The sequence below is a fragment of the Labeo rohita genome, chromosome 6 (genome assembly GCF_022985175.1).
Source record: "Labeo rohita strain BAU-BD-2019 chromosome 6, IGBB_LRoh.1.0, whole genome shotgun sequence".
Classification (NCBI taxonomy): domain Eukaryota; kingdom Metazoa; phylum Chordata; class Actinopteri; order Cypriniformes; family Cyprinidae; genus Labeo; species Labeo rohita.
The window spans coordinates 33,884,581-33,903,169 of NC_066874.1; the positions used below are offsets into that span (position 1 = coordinate 33,884,581).

The 18,589-nt window shown below is 35.2% G+C and overlaps 1 protein-coding gene across 1 annotated transcript in view; it reads right to left on the reverse strand.

The window, feature by feature from the left end:
- The window catches only part of LOC127166769 (cadherin-22), a 237,436-nt gene extending 221,115 nt beyond the window's left edge, over nt 1–16,321 (reverse strand). The window contains exon 1 of the mRNA XM_051112311.1: nt 16,143–16,321. The gene's annotated coding sequence lies outside the window, so the exon portion shown is untranslated. The remainder of the gene's footprint in view (nt 1–16,142) is intronic.
- Between the last annotated feature and the right edge of the window lie 2,268 nt (nt 16,322–18,589).

Here is an 18,589-nt window from a genome sequence, read left to right on the forward strand (position 1 = left end):
CGCCCGGTATATAATACTCCCTAGAGCAATGCTGGGAAAACACCTAAATTACACGGAATTCTGAATTATACTACAGTTAAGATATATGAATTAAAAATTACATATTTTTCTTTCTTATGTTACACAGTTACGTTCAACAGGTTGGGTCTGCACGATTTTTTTTTAATCTAAAAAGAAAGTAGTTTTATTGAGGAAGGATGCATTAAATTGATCGAAAGTGATAGTAAAGACATGTATAATGTTACAAAAGATTTCTATTTCAAATAAATGATGTTCTTTTGAACTTTTTATTCATCAAAAAAAATTGAAAAGTAAAATGCATCACAGTTTTTAACATTGATAATAATCAGAATTGTTTCTTGAACAGCAAATCAGCATATTAAAATGATTTCTGAAGAATCATGTGACACTGAAGACTGGAGTAATGATGCTGAAAATTCAGCTTTGATCACAGGAATAAATTACATTTTAACAGACATTCAAACGGGGAATTGTTATTTTAAAATGTAATATTATTTCACAATTTTTGTATTTTGTATTTTGTTTTTTTTGCATTTTTCATCTCATAAATTAAGCTTTGGTGAGCAGATGAGATTTCTATTACAAATATTTTAAATTGTAAAGACAATAAAGATCATTAGAGTATGTTTTGCAGTGTTCGCAGTGTTATGTCAGTGTTTCTACTTTAAAATGATTGATATTACAGTGTAAATGTTTCAGTGTGTTGCTTAAAGTACATTATTATTAATATTAATAGTGTTGTTAATGTTCATTAATGTTATAAATGTTTCAAAGTGTTACCTTGCAAGTTCTTTGTGATTAACTGTGAAATTTACTAGCAATTTCTGAGCAACTTCTACACCAAATTTTGACAACACTAACTAAAAATAACTAATACAGCTAGATATACCACAACAAACTTGTTAAATGTCAACAGCAACTTTTCCATAAGGGTCTGGAGTGATATGAGGATGAATATGCAAAGTTTTGTTATTTTGTTCATATAAGCTATGGCACTGTCAGTTACTTGGTTAGTTATACGCCAACACTGCTGAGGGTTGAGAACGAGAACATCATCTGACAGCCAATTCAAACTGAAGGACTGTTGACCCTCCATGGTAAGTGGGTCCACCACTAAATAATTTAATTAAATTACTGTTCACCTAAGAACGTCATTTTGATTTGTTTTTGAGATCAGCCGTCCGCCCCCGCACAACACCACAATAACAACAACAACAAACAGAAACTCATCGCAATACTGCGTTTCCATTCACTCAGGCTTCATATGCAAGCCTTTCATCCAGCAGTTTGCAAAAAGCAAAGCAAGAAGTGCAAAGAAAGCAAAGGCGAATCGCTGCGTAACCGTAAGCGTCTGAGACGCATGACGTCTGAGGGAGTTAAAAGGCTGAGCAAGACGCGTCTTTCCACTCCAGGTGTTGTTATCGTTTATCCACGTTCGAGACCTTGCGTGTAATGAGAGGTTTATCAGCACGTAACAGGCCGCCTTTAGTAGTAAATCACCAGCGGTAAACAAACTCAGGCGATGACGTGACGGCGTACCTTGTAAGATAAAGCCATAATTAAACCCTCAGCTCTTATCTTCACACGGGGAATTATGTCATTTAAATCTTCGCCTTGTAAAATAGCCGCCTGAACCAATTACGGGAGGCTCATATGTGTCTCTCTCAAATGTCATTTTCATTTCGGGCAGGAATCGTTCGGGTTGATTGCTGTAACCGAAGGGAAAAATTTAATCAGAAATCCTGTATGTGTGATGAAGGTTCAGATCTAACGGTCTCTATCTGATGTATTTTAGAGGAAAGTGACTTTTAACAAAGTTCAGGTATTTTATGTTTCTCTATAAAGCTGTGAATAAATATGATAAACATTAAAAAGTATCATGATATTACTGGATGAATGTCACAAAAACTGTCCAGAACATACACATACTTATTTTCCTTCCCAAAAAAAAAAATAGTAAAAAGCAAAATTTAGAAATTACATTTTGCATAATTAATTAATAAAAATGTACAGCGTTATACATATATATATATATATATATATATATATATATATATATATATATATAATTAATAATTAATTATATATATATATATATATATATATATATATATATATAACGCTGTACATTTTTATTAATTAATTATGCAAAATGTAATTTCTAAATTTCTAAATCTAGATTTTTTTCAGTTTTTTAAATGCACATACAAAATAAAAAATTCTTAAATTCTTATCATAATTTTTACAATAATATAATATAATTTTTTAATTTCAATCCTAATTTAACATTTATTTGTATAGCATGTTTTATTTATTTGTTTGTTTTATTTATTTTTGCATTGCAATAAGAATTTCTGGAGAGAATGTTTTAAATGTTTTATTTATTTATTTATTTGTTTTGTTTATTTTTGCATTACAATTATGAGAATTTCTGGTGAGAATTTTGGTTAAATTATTTATTTTGTTTTATTTATTTTAGCACTACAATAATAAGAATTTCTGGAGAGAATGTTTTACATTTTTATTTATTTGTTTGTTTTGTTTATTTTTGCTCTACAATAATGAAAATGTCTGGGGAGATTTTTTTACATTTTATATTTATTTGATTGTTTTGTTTATTTTTGCATTACAACAATGAGAATTTCTGGGGAGAGCGTTTTACATTTTTTTTATTTGTTTGTTTGTTTGTTTGTTTATATCATGCAAATTGAAAGTGAAATAATTAAAGGCCTATGAAAGAAAGAAAGAGAAAGAAAGAAAAAAGAAAAAGAAAAAGAAAAAGAAAAAGAAAAAGAAAAAAAAAAAAAAAAAAAAAAAAAAACCATTCATCACTATGGGAAAACACAGCATCACATCTGACAAATATCACAGAGTTTTTCCGTCAAGAACAGAATAATGTTAATCAGTCTATTTTAATTAAAAAAGAAAATCTGTGCAGCCGTACACCAAACATACAATTCAGCAACTGAAGTAAATTACCAAGACATGAAATTACCATAAAACAGGCAAAGGAGAGAAAAGCATGTCAATTAGCTGTGATAACTAGCACGCACGGATATAATTAAAACACGCTGCCATTAACAGTATCTGAGAGTGCACCGTCACAACGTGCATTAGCCTATGCAGATTTACCCCGGCAATCTGCACCAAACGTCCAGCAGAAATGACCGGCGTCCATGTGCCTCCAAACTATGCACCCGTGACCGAGAGAAAGGTCACGGCTTTGGACGCATCGGACTCGCATCTGGCCGAAATTAGAGCGTGAAAAGGCACTGCTCCGCTGCGCTTCTCTCGCTGACGTCCACTGCATCAAATAAGGCCCGTCTAAGCATCTCAAAAGCACACAAATGATGCCGAGGCGATGCCAGTGACCCCGCGATGTGTCAAGAATGATCTCTCATATTCAACGTGCGGCGCACAACAACAACTCCCATCACATCAGCGCAAGAGCCGGGCCGTAGCGATTATTGTCACTCCACGAAAAATCTCCCATGCTTGGGTTTTAATGAAGACGGGAGAGCACGGAGAACTGGGGCAGTCCGAGACCGGCTCAGACGAATTGTCGTGTCTCTCGGGTATTAACTTACAAAGCCCATTACAGCAGTAAAACAACAGGGAAACGCATGCAAAAGCCCAGCGGCTCGTCACGTCCCGCACCAGCCCTAATCTCTCCGAGATATGCATCATTGAATCAAATCCCACTGTATCCTCAGATTAAACTTGTGCGGCTCGCAACAGCGTGACATTAGAAACAGATGCGCAATGGTTGTATCATAACTTATTCACAATGAAAGTAGAGTTTATATGTCAGGACGGCTCACAGGCACGCTGACTCTACCGCTAACATAGAGAAACATGCGTTCACACCATGCAATCTTTGAAAAACGCTTCGATAAGATTCCCTGGGGTTTCTTTAGTCAAGTTCAAGAAACACTTTAAGGTAAAAAGAACCTCTATGGGACAAAAGACTTATCTGAATATTAAATAATTAAATTAAATTAAATTGCTAGGCTTATATTTTAGCTTCTTTTACTAAATCACGTATTAAACATTTCATTAAAACATGCATGAAATATGATGGCAATAAAACAGAAGCTAAATACAAAGAATGCAGAAACAACTTACATGTGAAAATACACACACGATACTATCATTTTCACGGTTGTTGTTTTTTTTTGTGTGTATGTGTATATATATATATATATATATATAAAAAGTTACAATATAATAATGTAAATATGTAAGATATATGTAATATAATATGTACTATATAATAAAATAAATAAAATAATTATAATAATTGCATAAAATATAAAAAAATATTGTATTAAGAGTATTCTAAATTATTATATATAAGAACAAAAAAAAAGATTTTACAAGCACTTGTTTGTTGTAACTTGTAAGTTCACAAATCAATTCACGTGTTGCACTGAATTTGAAACTTCTTTTTTTCACTTTAAAAAGACATGTTCTATCTATCATATTTCATTTTGATCAAACATGCATTTCTGAAGTTAATCAGAAAAAAAAATGCAAATACACAATCTTTAAAAAAACGCTTCGTTAAGATTCCCTGGGGTTTCTTTACTCAAGTCCAAGGAACACTTTAAGCCAAAAATAACATCTATAGCACAAAAGACACTAAATCATGTATGAAATATTTAATTCAAATATGCATGATGGCATGCATATTTGATGGCAATAAAACAGAAGCCAGATAACTTTTACATGTTAAAACAGACACAAATGATACTGTCAATGTAGTAAATTTTATATTATTTTATAATATATTTTTTTTTTTTTTTATATATATATATATATTTTTTTTTTTTCTTTTTTCACCTGTAACAAAACTGAAACAATCAATTTATTTAAAAATAAACAAACAAAAAATAGAATAAACTGTATTTAAGCATAGAATCACAATAGGCCACATTTGTCTTTTATTGTGACCCAATATAGACAGACACGCATGCAAAACTCAACAAAAGCGAACCAAAGAAGGAAATTCAGAGCACATCCACTTCAGGACACAGCGAGACGCAAATCCAGAAATGATTAAAATCCGGATGTTGAACTGTCGGGCCGAACATGCCATCATATTTACACATGTTTGTAATGTAAACATTCATGCTTAACCCCCATCGAGCATCTCCCCACACTATAATGACTCCTATCCTTGCTTAAAAAAAAGAAGCAATATATTTACGTTATTGCCAGCGACTTATTTATACATGTGGCATAATCTGATACAATGCAAAGCAGCACATAAACAATCAGCAGCACATAATAACAGACTGAAACATCTATTTGCATGTGCTATTGTAATGCATGCATATAACTGCTGCATGGACATAATTCCACGAACACAGCTTTTGTGCTGTCACTAATTTACATTTTAACAAAACTCCAGTAAAAAGGCGACACATTTATATACTGAGAGCGTTTGCAGCCTGAGAGGGTTTTTCTATATGCTTGTATATCATTACTGATATCAAGGCCAGAATATGCTGCTCTCTCATGTCTGTACTTATCTTATTACTATAACTGTAAGACGAGAGACTAACAGCTCCCTGAGGAAAATGATATTGCTTTTTCATACCGCACAAGTCTTAATGGAGTTCATAGTTTAGTGGACCACCGATATGACTTTCCCAATGCTGATACGGATAACTAGAGGCTGATGTAATGCTGGTTTAAATGTGATAAAAGATCTAATAGCCGTCTTGGAGGAACAACTGACATATCGGGAAGATCTCACTGGTGATTTTCTTCCTGTCAGAAGCACCATCTCTCTTCACCCAGTTTGCGTGACTTAGTTGAGCTTTAAACTTCCTGTTTCACTCCCACCTGAGCCGAAGACCATCAGCCCTCTGGAGTCATACCACCTGACAGCAGGCAAACTCTCTTTTTCTCTTTACTTCTTTCATGCCACCATCATTCTGGTTCAGTCTATCACACACACACACACACACACACACAGAGATAAACTGCACACTGTCACTGAAACACTGCCATCCTCAACTCAGCGCTCAACACGGCATGGAAAATCTCAATATATCTGCAATAATGTCACAGAATGCAGTTTTGATGTAGTAAAAGGAGAGGGGTTGCTTCCACGGATGAATGAGTGACTGATAAAACCAACATGCAACAGCAATCACAATTCTTCTTCGGTAATGTCACATTTTTAAAGAGAAATAGGGTATTAATATAAGCATGCCCAGGAGACATCCATTAGGAATTATTCATGAAAATATCACAAAGACAAGCTTTGGAATAACATTCACAATAAGACCATACATCTTTTTTATTCTTTGTTTTTTTTGTTGTTGTTTTTGTTTTGTTTTTTTTTTTGTAATTACTGTATTTTTATTTTATTATTTATTTTATTATTATTTACATTTTGTTTAATTTAATATTTATTTAATGTGAATTTCTGGGTTGAAAATGTGCTTATTTGTCATATAATGAAAGTTAAATAATCAATGTGAAATAAATAATGTGCTAATATAATATAATATAATATAATATAATATAATATAATAATTATACATAACATAAATAATAAAGGGGTAAAATATGATCAGGTTTTAAAAAATTGACTTTCATTTACTAAATACACATTTTAATTTGTATAAGATTGTATATACGATTATATTTTAAAAAAATAAATACGAAAAAGTTTTTTTTTTTACTTCAAATCAACAATCATGACAATAAATGTACAGTAAATATGATTAAGACCACACATAAAATACTAAATAAATATTAATTTATACCTTTTTTAATTTTTTTAGTACTGTTATATTTTATTTAAAAATTTAATTATATTTTATTTTTATTTAATATTTTATTTTTTATGCATTTATTTATTTTGCATTTTATAACAATGAGAATTTCTGGGTTGAAAATGTGTTTATTTGTCAGATAATGAAAGTTAATTAATGTGAAACATACAATATAATATAATATAATATAGGCAAAAAATTAACAAAGGCATAAAATATGATCAGGTTTTAACAATTTTTTTACTTGATTATGATATATGATATCTTATATTATAACTTTAAAACTACAATTATGACAGTAATTGTACAGTAAATACAGTTAACACCACACATACAAAATTAGAAATAATTATTAATTCATAAAATACTGCTGTTATTGTACTGACTATTGTAAGTATGTATTTATTTCTGTTTTTATTTTATTTTTTATTGATTTATTTATTTATTGCATTTTATGATTATGAGAATTTCTAGGTAAAATATGTGCTTAATATTAATAAATAAAATATTAATAAAATATTACAAATATTAATAATTAAAAATAACTTAAATAACCAAAATAATATAATATAATATAATATAATATAATATAATATGAAAAATTTTGACTTTAAAAGTTAACAAAAATAACAAAAATAATAAATATAGACATTATCTATCTATCTATCTATCTATCTATCTATCTATCTATCTATCTATCATTTTTAGCACTGTGTCTATATTTTAAGATTTGCTTTAAATAGTAACCTTTTCTCTAATTTCTACACATTTCTGAAGCCATCATTATTCAGGTCTAGTTTTGGGTGTGAAAAAACCTAAATCAGACTGAAAGGCTGACTCATATTGTGAGTAATACCGTCATTATTTCACATGCCATCACCCGAGCCGAATAAAAACAGTATTCCATGCGTGATTTCATCTGAAGAGCACCTTCGTCCCGGGGTCGCCGTTGGACCGTACAATCGGGACCAGAAAGGTCCGTCAGCGGATCTGATCAAAGCTTCCCTGAGATGGCAGGCCTCATGTCAAACTTGTGATGTAGGGTCGCCCGGTTTGACCAAACGGCCGCTCGCTCGCAAAGTCAACACACATTTCCAGATATTGGAAATCCGCGAGCTACGCCGGGGCCGTCCGCAACAGCCATAATCAAATATGAATGGCTCCAGTAATACTGCCGTGCTCTTGAAAGATAGAGGTGAACAACGGGCAATAACTCAACAAGATGAATCATTTTCAGGGAGACGTTTGGAATTGAGGGCTTACTTTGATGGCAACCGCGAGCGAAGTGCCGAAAGGGAGTTCATGCTATCAATGGCTTACGCCTCCGAGTATCTGCGTGGACTGCGGTCTGGGCAGCCAAGGGAGAAGTTCAGGCTGAATCTTTATCTTTTGGGAGACTTGCAGACCATCTGGTTCTGGACTGGGTACAGGCTCCAAACATTACTAGGCAGGGAAGGCTATATTTGAACACGTCCACCAACGGTGGAGCCTGTGGAGATGGCCTATCAGAGAAAAGCCTGTAGCTACACCTGACCCACTCCAGCCCTCAAGTGACCACAGAGGAATAGAAACCTGCATAATTCTGCAGCATTTTAAAATTTAAACCCAGATGGTGTGTGAAAGTTTTTTAAAGGAGAGAAGGAACCAAGAGGTTCTATGGCTGCGGTTTCAAGTGATAAGTCTATTTGTTCATTTTGAACGAATCTTTAATATGACTCAGGAACAAGGAGTCATCTTGGAAAGTGATTAATTCATTTTGTGTTCTGTAGCTCCAGAGTCATTCGTTTTTTTTTTGTTTGTTTTTTTCTTGTCATGTGACGTTACAACCATACTGGATACAGAAATTAGTTGATAATTTCCAACCTTCCTTACAAACAAGAGCATAGTTCAATTTTTTAAATTTTTGTCATAATGTTTTTTTGCGATACTGATCCAAGAAGCAGCAACTTGACCAAAGAGCAAACAACTCAAACCTGAAGACTAACTACTTGCTCATTCTGTGTCAAATCAACCAAATTTCAAAAACTTCCATGGCTCAAATTTTTGATTGTGCTATTTTTTTTCTGAAGAAAGATACATATGTATAGCAAAGAAAGCCAAAATATTGAATGCCATGGATGAATATTTACTAAGTAATCCACTATTTTGTAAAGGGATGTCAAGTTACAAGGGGGTAAAAATGACTTCAGAAAGATGGCAGCATCATAATGTTATTTGTGCACAAATATTGGTAGTTCTGTTAGTAGAATCTGTTGAATTTAGCAATCTTTGTTCCACTGTGTGCCAGTGGTGACCATTCAAAAAAGGGTGAAACAGCCCTTTTCAAGTTGTTTTCCAAGTTTTGAACCTTGGAAAAAGAACATTTAGACAGGTATGTTTAATGCATTTGTTCTTTACACAGAAAGAAGCAAGATACATCTCCAGTTTCAAGATTATTTGTCCTTCAGACATTCCTCTTTAAAAGAAAAGTCTCATATTTTTTCCAAACTGACCCACATTTGGTTTTAGACCGCTGAAAATGTGTACATTTTAACGATTTACTCCTGGAGCCATACTGAAATTCCATTATCTCTGGAACTGAATCACATAGGGCATTAAAAATAAAGATGCCAAAAGGAAAATTTGTTAAGACCAAATGTCTAAAAGGGCATTAAGATACATGTAATACTTCTTGAGTTACAGGCATGCAAACCTTGGAGAAAAAAAAACTTGAAAAGCGATGTTTCCCCATTTTTAAATGGTCACCATTAGCACATAATGCAACAAAGATTGCTAAAGTCAACAGATTTTACTAATAAAACTACCAATCTCTGTGTAAAAATAAGACAGTGATGCTGCCGTCATTCTGAAGTAGTTTTTAGAGCAAAATAGGTTAATTAGAAACAATGATTTTATGTTGACTTCTCCTGAACGAGTCGTTTCATGTCATATTTATAAAGTTTGATAAATAAGTATAGGGTTTTCTATACTTATTTTCTATGCTTATGAAAGTATGTGTACCAATTAGGAAAACACATTATCTGCAGTATATCCAATTTAATCCATACTCATACAATACACTCACGTAAAGCGAGACATAATATAGCAATTTTCTCATAATTGTTTATATTATCGCAAAATGTAACTACATTATCGTCCATCTCTAATCTGCTAAATGCAACTATAATGCATTAAGATATTAAGATATTATAAACATTAACATCATGATTTTCCCTAAAGCTGCTTTTGAAACATTGTGTATTGTGAAAAGCGCTATGCAAATACATCTGACTTGACTTGACATATTTCTTAGACAGCGCTGAGATTAAATGAAGAGCAAACAGAGTGCTTTACTGAAGTCTTTTGCTTCTCAGAGGACTGTCTGTGAAAATGAGCCCAGAAATCTTTCACACGTCTCCTCTAGAGTTTCAGAAAAGAGCTCAATGTTTCAAACTGTGCTCAGATTTGCCAAGATAGCAAATGCATGCAAAACTCATCAGACCAAATGATCTGAGCCATCCACCATATCACCTATAAGTCGCTCTTGCATTCATTTTTAGATTTCTTCTACAGAATTTTAGAAGAAACATCTGAAACATAGTCAAAGCTTAAGTTAAATGAAACACAAAATCTCCTGAGCAATGAAAGCACAACCTTTGAGCACCAAAAATGTCTTATGGGACTCTAAAGCAATCACAGACAGCCTGTTTAGTGCTGGTTAATTACCATCGAAAATCGACTGCTTCCCAGTGAATGGCATGAAAATTAATTATTGTTAATGTACTTATTTATATATATATTGTTTGTGCGTCTGCCAGGAAGCACTGCGGGCGACGTACGGACCATTGACAGAGCAACAAAGCAGAGCAGCTCTCTTTCTCCAGAAAAACACATGCACGTCTGATGCAACTCATAAAAGAAGCTAGTGTGAGACATTCTAACATGTATTTACCGCCGTTTCCTCTGACAAATGCCAACTCATCCAGCCAAGCTAAATTACCATGGTAACATGCTACTGGATGACCAACATTAAGAAAAAAAATGCACTCTGAAACTGTGAAGAGGGAGTCAGTTTCACATTTGTTTATTTTTATGAATCCTCCTGTCAGTCAAAACCGACGGATCTCACGTCTCTTTGTAATAACCGGTCTAGTCAAATTTGGGAAAATGCTTGCAATTTTTTTCTGTTAATGTGTCATGCAACATTTATCATCACAATTATAATATCTGCAACAACTGGGGTGAAAAGACAGATTGATAAATTTGTAAATTACACTCTGTACAGAGATCAACTCATTTGCAACTGTCTGCAAAATGCACAAAGCACAATGACGCAAATAACATTTATGAATCGTTTTGCATTCCATTACGTTTTCGTAAATCAGAACTTTAAGCTCAAAACATTTCCTGCACAGGCATTCAAATCTAAAAGCATCAGTCTCACTATGTGCTTCTGCCGCTACATGCTAAACATCAATAATTTATCACGCGCAATGCTTTTGAGGCTCTGTTGCATGCGGAAAAAACATTTTTTGGTCCATATTCAAATAAAGACTCGTTCTCAAGGGTACCGCTTTGAGTAACAGTAATACAGCCTGACAGAGTAATGACAGTAATTATTGAATTATTGTTGTGGTGCTCGAAAAAAAAACGCATTTGAAAAAGCTACTTGACCTGCATGTAATCATGGTTACCTGAAAAAACACACTTTTCATTTTATTCCACTGCTGTTTGCATGCTTCACTACTGATGACGCAGGGAATAATGACAGAGGCAAACTTGGTACAAGGTAAAACGCAGTGTTGATTCTGATAATACCTTCTTTATTTCAAAGGTATAAAGCCTTGTGCATAACAGACAGAGAGTGAATTGAATGAAAAATGAGGTTTAAAGCAATCGTTGTGTTCAAATCAACATCCCTCTGTGTCTGTGCAAAACTCGCTCTACATCTAAAGCTATTATAATGTAAACAAATAGAACATGAGCCATTGTATTAGCTAACATCCAGGACTCACTTTCCAATGTGAAACTATAACTTTGGAATTACATCACAGTACAGAAGTAACATAAGTCCAGTGGTTCCACATTCAGACAAAAAAATAAACTAAACTGCCAAGGTGGAAAACCAAAAAAAAATGTATTAGGAAAAAAGCAAAACATCTTGAAATAGAGCTAAACGAATGAGTCATTTTTTAAGTGAACACCTATTTATTTTGTTTGTATTTGTTTGTTTTTTAGTTACAGTGGTGGAAAAATACAACCCATTGTCACTGTAACCTTTAAAATATGCATCAGAAATGAAAAGAAACAGAGAAACTCATTTTCAGATACAGACAGTGCATTCAGGTTAAATTGGACAAGCTTAATCATCTTTATCATTGTGTGTTTATACGTCCGTTACTACAAATGATAGATCACAATACAATAATTTGGACAAAAAAGGTCCCACCTGTATTCACCCTACAACTATGGATTGCATTAGTATATGCAGTACATATGTGACCCTGGACGACAAAACCAGTTTTAAATAGCACGGGTATCTTGGCCAAATATTATCCTATCCTAACAAACCATACATCAATGGAAAGCTTATGTATATGTATTTTTTATTCTTGTGACTGATTTTGTGATCCAGGGTCACATATAGGTTGGAAAATATCAGTTTCAAGTATCAAGTATCAAACACCATGTTTAGGATCTGCCAAACTAATCCAATAAATCACCACCGTAATAAATCATTTGTGCTCAGATTTGTGCCAATCATTTGTGCCAAGGCGGCAGATGCATGAGGAAAAAGGCAAAAGATCTTGAAATAGAGCTAAACGAATGAATAATGTTTCAACTGAACGTCCATTAATTTGTTTATTTTTTTGTATTATGTAGCCAGAAGCATATAATTACGTAACAAGCATATGAAAGTGCATAAAGGTCATGCTTTATTTTTTGCTTTTGTAATCTTGACAAAACAGTAGATATGCATATATATCCGACATCAAGTGAAATTGAATTTGCTTTTATTTTTATTTTTCTCATTTATTGCAAAATAACATATTTTAAATTATTTTACAATAAATTAGAAAAATGTTATTTAGTATAATATCACATATTCAGTTACTTGCCCTTTGTCTTTATCCTGGGATTAACAAACTCAGATAATCATGTTCTCCAACATGCTTTGGTGCTAAATTTATTTCTTCAGGATCATAAAATGTAGCTTCTTTCTAGTTTAAAATCCCACCTTTTTAAAGTGACCACAGGCATTTTTGATTCTGTCTAGGCGGCCAAAGCATCCCTACAATAGAAACAGGTTTTGCTGAGCAAGAACAATTTAATGGAAACACTAGATGCAAATGCCATGTTGACTTTGAAAAAACTAACAAAGCCTGTAGATATATAAAGAGTCAATTAAGACTTTAATGCATTTAGCTTTATAAAAAGACAAAGCTGTTATCAGTGCTAAATGTTAAAACAAGTATTCTGTTCTACTGTGAGACTTCATCACATACATATCGCCCACTCTGCTTCACAACAACAGTGAGAAAGCAGCCGTTGTTTCACGGGCAACTGGGTGAAAAGCCTACACAGTCAGGAAGACAGCGAGGCCGGAAACACGGGGGGTCGCATTCCTTTGGCACGAGCCGGATCTCGGAGCAGGTGTGGGATCGTAACACAGCAGATAATTTAGGCAAAGGTCTGCGGCAGAGGCACCTAAAGCAGGTGCAAAACTGCAGCGGCGCTCCCTGAACTCCACCGCCAGACCGAGATCAATTAAACGGGCCTGATGGTCCTCCTTCCAGGAGTCATAAAACCTCTCTCATTTGTAACCCATATCTGTCATCTCTACCGCCCCTCAGGCAACATACATCAACTTCCCCCACCCTCGCAGTCCCGCTGCGCTAAGGTTTATACTCAGACTCAGTAAAAGGTAATCAATGTTGTCCGTGGCACGTCGCTTCTTCCACACAATCTATCAAAGAGGGCCGCGTGTCCAGGCCCTGAGTCTGAGGACCCCGAAGGCGACGCGGCCAGTCGTGAGACATAAATCAAGACGAATCTATAACGCATTAGTTCATGTGAGTTCGCAGCATGTATGTGCTTGTATGGAAAAGCGCTGCTGACAGGCCTCTGCAGTCGCATTATGGGCGGCACGGCGGTGCATGAGATCGCATATCAACGTAGCTGTCAATAGCACTCAACAAATGCATGGGAATGCAATGACACTCACATATACAGCCGTAGAGCGAAAGGTGAAAGCAGCCGATAATTCACGTCGCTCTGTTTATAATTGCGGGCTGCGTTAAAAATTAATGCAATAATTACATGCAAGCTGGAATGCGCTGACGCAACTCAGGTTTCATTAGTGGAGGATAATCCGTAGGGTGCGACGATTTAAGGCATCTCTGGACATACATCAGTCGCTTAATTGGATAATCTAAATCACTGATTGGATATCGAGTTCCAACGCGGGTTCCAAGGGGCCCAGTGGGGAGCTGGGTAAATGACAACAATCAGCGAGAACAAAGCCGAGACGCTTGAGGATTAAACTGAAATCTTGTCAGCACACAACGAGGGGCAAACAGCCATCGGTTCGCAAACGAGAGAGAGGAAACGCTGTCAACTTTCACACAGCGCCTCCCTTGCTAAACTGAGTTTTTCCCACACGCGTAGAAGACATGAAAGGCATGTGCTCGCCCAGGAGACAAACCTTTAGAGATGTTGACTTATCGACGTGGATAAGTACCAAAGCTGCCTTGCTCTTACTGGAAACTACAAGATAAAAAAAACAAGTAAACATGCAGCAGGGAACATGGTGATTAAGCATTCCATATGAGTGCAAAATCAAGTGAATCATGGATGCAAACTTAATCTGTAACAGTAAGTGCTATTTTTTACTTATTGAAAAAAGATAATTCACTTTGCAAGCACAAAGCCTGATGGCCAATCACTGAATTGCCTAAATTAACATAATTAACCATTCTATGCATCAATAAGTCTATGCATTAGATGTCTGATGCATCTATGCATCTGCGATCCAGTGCAGACATAAGAAGTTAATTACACACTAAATATACATAGAAAGGAGTGTTCTCATTGTGATATTTCTTACTCAGTTATCTACAAAATAACCAAAGCATGACAGATAATCAATGGCTGTACTACATCAGCATGCTGTTTTGGTGATAAATATAGTGCCGAAATGTTATTTCGGAGGGTTTCTAAACATTAGAAATCCTCTAACGCACAAAGGAGTCAAGTACCATTGAGTCAAACACATGGAATGATAGAAATCATTCAAGTAATTCTGAATAATGTTACACAAGCCTATAATATATGCACTAGTCAACACTAAGAAATACAAAAATGTCATATTTCAGAATATGCACATCATGCTGGTTGATAACTGTAGCCCTTTAGGCTAAACGTTATTGACGATACTCCAAATGATCCACCAAACCAATAAATCCCACCAATAATCAATAATTTCCAGCCTAATTGAGCAGATTTATATTCTGATCAATAGGTGATCACCTCAGTAGCACACAAAGGAGCCAAGCCTCTGTTCAGACCAGCACATCAAGACTGAAGTTCACTTGATAATTCTACAACACACTGCTCAAGTTTCAACACTGATGTGATAGCAAATTATTGCCGAGATGAGTTACATTGGTGGAAAACCACAACCCATTGTCACTGTAACCTTTAAAATATGCATCATCAATGAAAAGAAACAGAGAAACACTATTTCAGATACAGGTTAAATGAGACAAGCTTAACAATCTTTATCATTATGGGTATATTCTTCTGTTACTAAAAATGATAGATCATAACATGGTACGATGACAAAAAAGGGTCCCACCTGTAATTACCACAGATATATTTATTACATATGCTGAAAAATACCGGCAAGTTGACTCACAGACACCATGTTTTGGACACCGTTTTGAATGATCTGCCAAACTAATCCAATAAATCACCGCGATAATTAATATTTCGCTCTCTGTCAGCAGATTTTAAAAATTAACAATAGATGATCATCTCAATAACACATCAGCCGGTGTCTATAGAATATCTAGGCAACTCTTTTCAACTTTTAGTTCAGGCAAACGCACATATCGATAATATGTGAAAACAAAAGACGCATTAAAGATAAAACGGCTTATTGATTCGGACACAAACTATCGGCAACAAGTTGCGCGAAAACCTTCCATATAAGATACTATCTGCCTCATAGACACATCTCCAGCCGTATTATCCATCTCAATAGATGTTCTACATAAGAATCTGAGAGTTGGACACATGCAGTGGCTATAAGTCCCTGTAAAAGCACAAGTTTATGGAGAGGAGCTTTACCTGAAGCGCAGTCACACTGAAGCCTCGGCTGTGGATTTTACGCACTGTGTTCCGCGTAATTCGTGCTGCTCCTCTATAAGGGTACGATCCTCAATGCGGCGCGGTGTGAGCGCTGGGGACAGACGCGATGCGACGCGATGCGATGCGATGCGATGCCTGCTCTCCTCTCCGCCGCCGCGCGTGATGAGAGTCTCTTCTGTCTCCAGTGCGCGTCTGACAGCAGCGCGCAGCCTCATGCGGCGATGAGCAGAACTGACTGAATAAGAGCAGGGCTGAGAGTTCACATACTGCTGCTTGCACACTTGTGTTAACCCTCTGCGTATGCATTATGAAAGAAATTTTGCATTTTCCTTTCTTGCATAAAATGGACCTCGTTCATATTCGGAGAGTCCTTATTCATTGCCTGTAACCCGTTTGCATGATGTCAAGATGTTTATGTTGCATCTTCTTGTCCATTAGTACAGTAAGTGCTCCTGTAAACCAGAAAAACATCAATAAAGCTCTTCTGATTCTGTCGACTCTGCATTTTTTAACTGATGTCACAATAAATAGTGAATACAAAAATAAACATCCGCATTAAACCATATTATTACACTATGCTACATCATTATATCATGCTACACAACCGATTCCAACAGAAACATATAAGCAGCAATAACACAGTAAAAATTGCAGTTGTAAATAATATTATTGGAGAACATTTGTGTAGTAAATTCTCTGTACTATGAATTTCTGATCGACAGCGCAAGATACAAGTAGGCTAAATTTAATTGGTATTCGCATTAAAAAAAGTCGCAACAATTGCTTTAACTTTTGACCATAAGGTGACGCTGTTACTAAATTGATACTGAATCACTGATAGGGAATTGTTAGGCATACTTTTATTATTTCTGCCATTTTACCATGGAAGATATAGTAAAGCAGTAAGACTAATATGCTAGTATGATGTCCCAAATTCAGCAAATGTTATTAACAGTGCTAATCCAGAATCAAATTAAGTGACAGCGCCACCTAATGACAACATACAAAGCATTTTGTGTCAAACCAACCATTGCAAAGACACCAAACCCAGTTTCTGGTTAATATCCTCATCATGTGGACTATTAAAAAGAATTCCACATATTTTGGTCTGGAGGTGATCTGACCCAAATTTGGTGAAGATTCGACAAACGCTGCAGAAGAAGATCGAAAAAAATCGGGTTTGCAATATAATTCAGTATGGCTGACATGCAACATGACTGGGCTGCGTTTCCCAAAAGCATCGCAAGCTTAAGTTGATCGTAGCTCCATTGGTATGCTTTTGGGAAATGCAGCCCAGAACTGGATAAATAAAAATTCAGTTTCCCATGCAAAATTATGCAACAAATTTGTAAATACAATCTTACCGACTTGGACACACCATTACTTTCCATGTGATCCATTGGAAAATGAAGAGAATCTTGTGTCTGTTACCCAGCACATGTACATCTGCAAGATGTCTGTTAAAGATCACTTGATCTGGAAAGCATCTGTTGTGTACAAACATCTGACAGACGTCTATAAGATGTTAGTTTTACAGACATTCTAAATCAGGGGTGTCAAACTCAGTTCCTGGAGGGCCACAGCCCTGCAGAGTTTTGTTCCAACCTTGCTGCAACACACATACTATGCAGTTTTCAATTAAGCCTGAAGGACTTGATTAGTTGGATCAGGTGTGTTTAATTAGGGTTGCATCTAACCTCTGCAGGGCTGCAGCCTGCATAAACTAAGTTTGACACCCCTGTTCTAAATCATAGACATTTTAAAGACATCTAATAAACGTCTATTTGACATCTGATAGGAAACGTGCTATAGACATCTAAAAAATGCATCTGTCAGATGTAAAAGCTGATGTCAAATAGACGTCTCTGTGAAGTATGTGTGCTATCAGGGTATGTTGTCAATAAATTAATCAACTTTATAAAAAGTTAATTTGGAACAAAAAACTACAAATATTATAATACATTATAATTACAAAAAAAATGGTTTACCTGATTAAGTTGGTGGTTCTCAAGCTGGGTGGTGGACAACAAGACGATGAATACAAATAATAAAATACTAATGTAAACATGCATAGTTAGGGTACATATAGGTCAGCCTAAATAACAGAAATAAGTGACATAATAAATATGGAAACATTTTTGTCTTTTTAAGTTGAAAAGCCTATTTGCTGTCCTAACCACGCACTTTATAATTTGCAATTCAAAGACCAGCAGTTCCTAATAAGCGGGTTCCTTGTTGCTGCAGTGAAGAGCCTGTATTTTTACTGCTGTAGTACATTAAAAAAAAAGAAAGGCAGTGGAAGGGGGAAGGATATCACAGACGTGACGGCGGATTTCCTTTTTCCCCCAGACACGAGCATCACGGCATAACAAGGCCAGCACATAGTGCTCGCAGTAGCATCATTTACTGTGTGTCGGGGGGTTAAG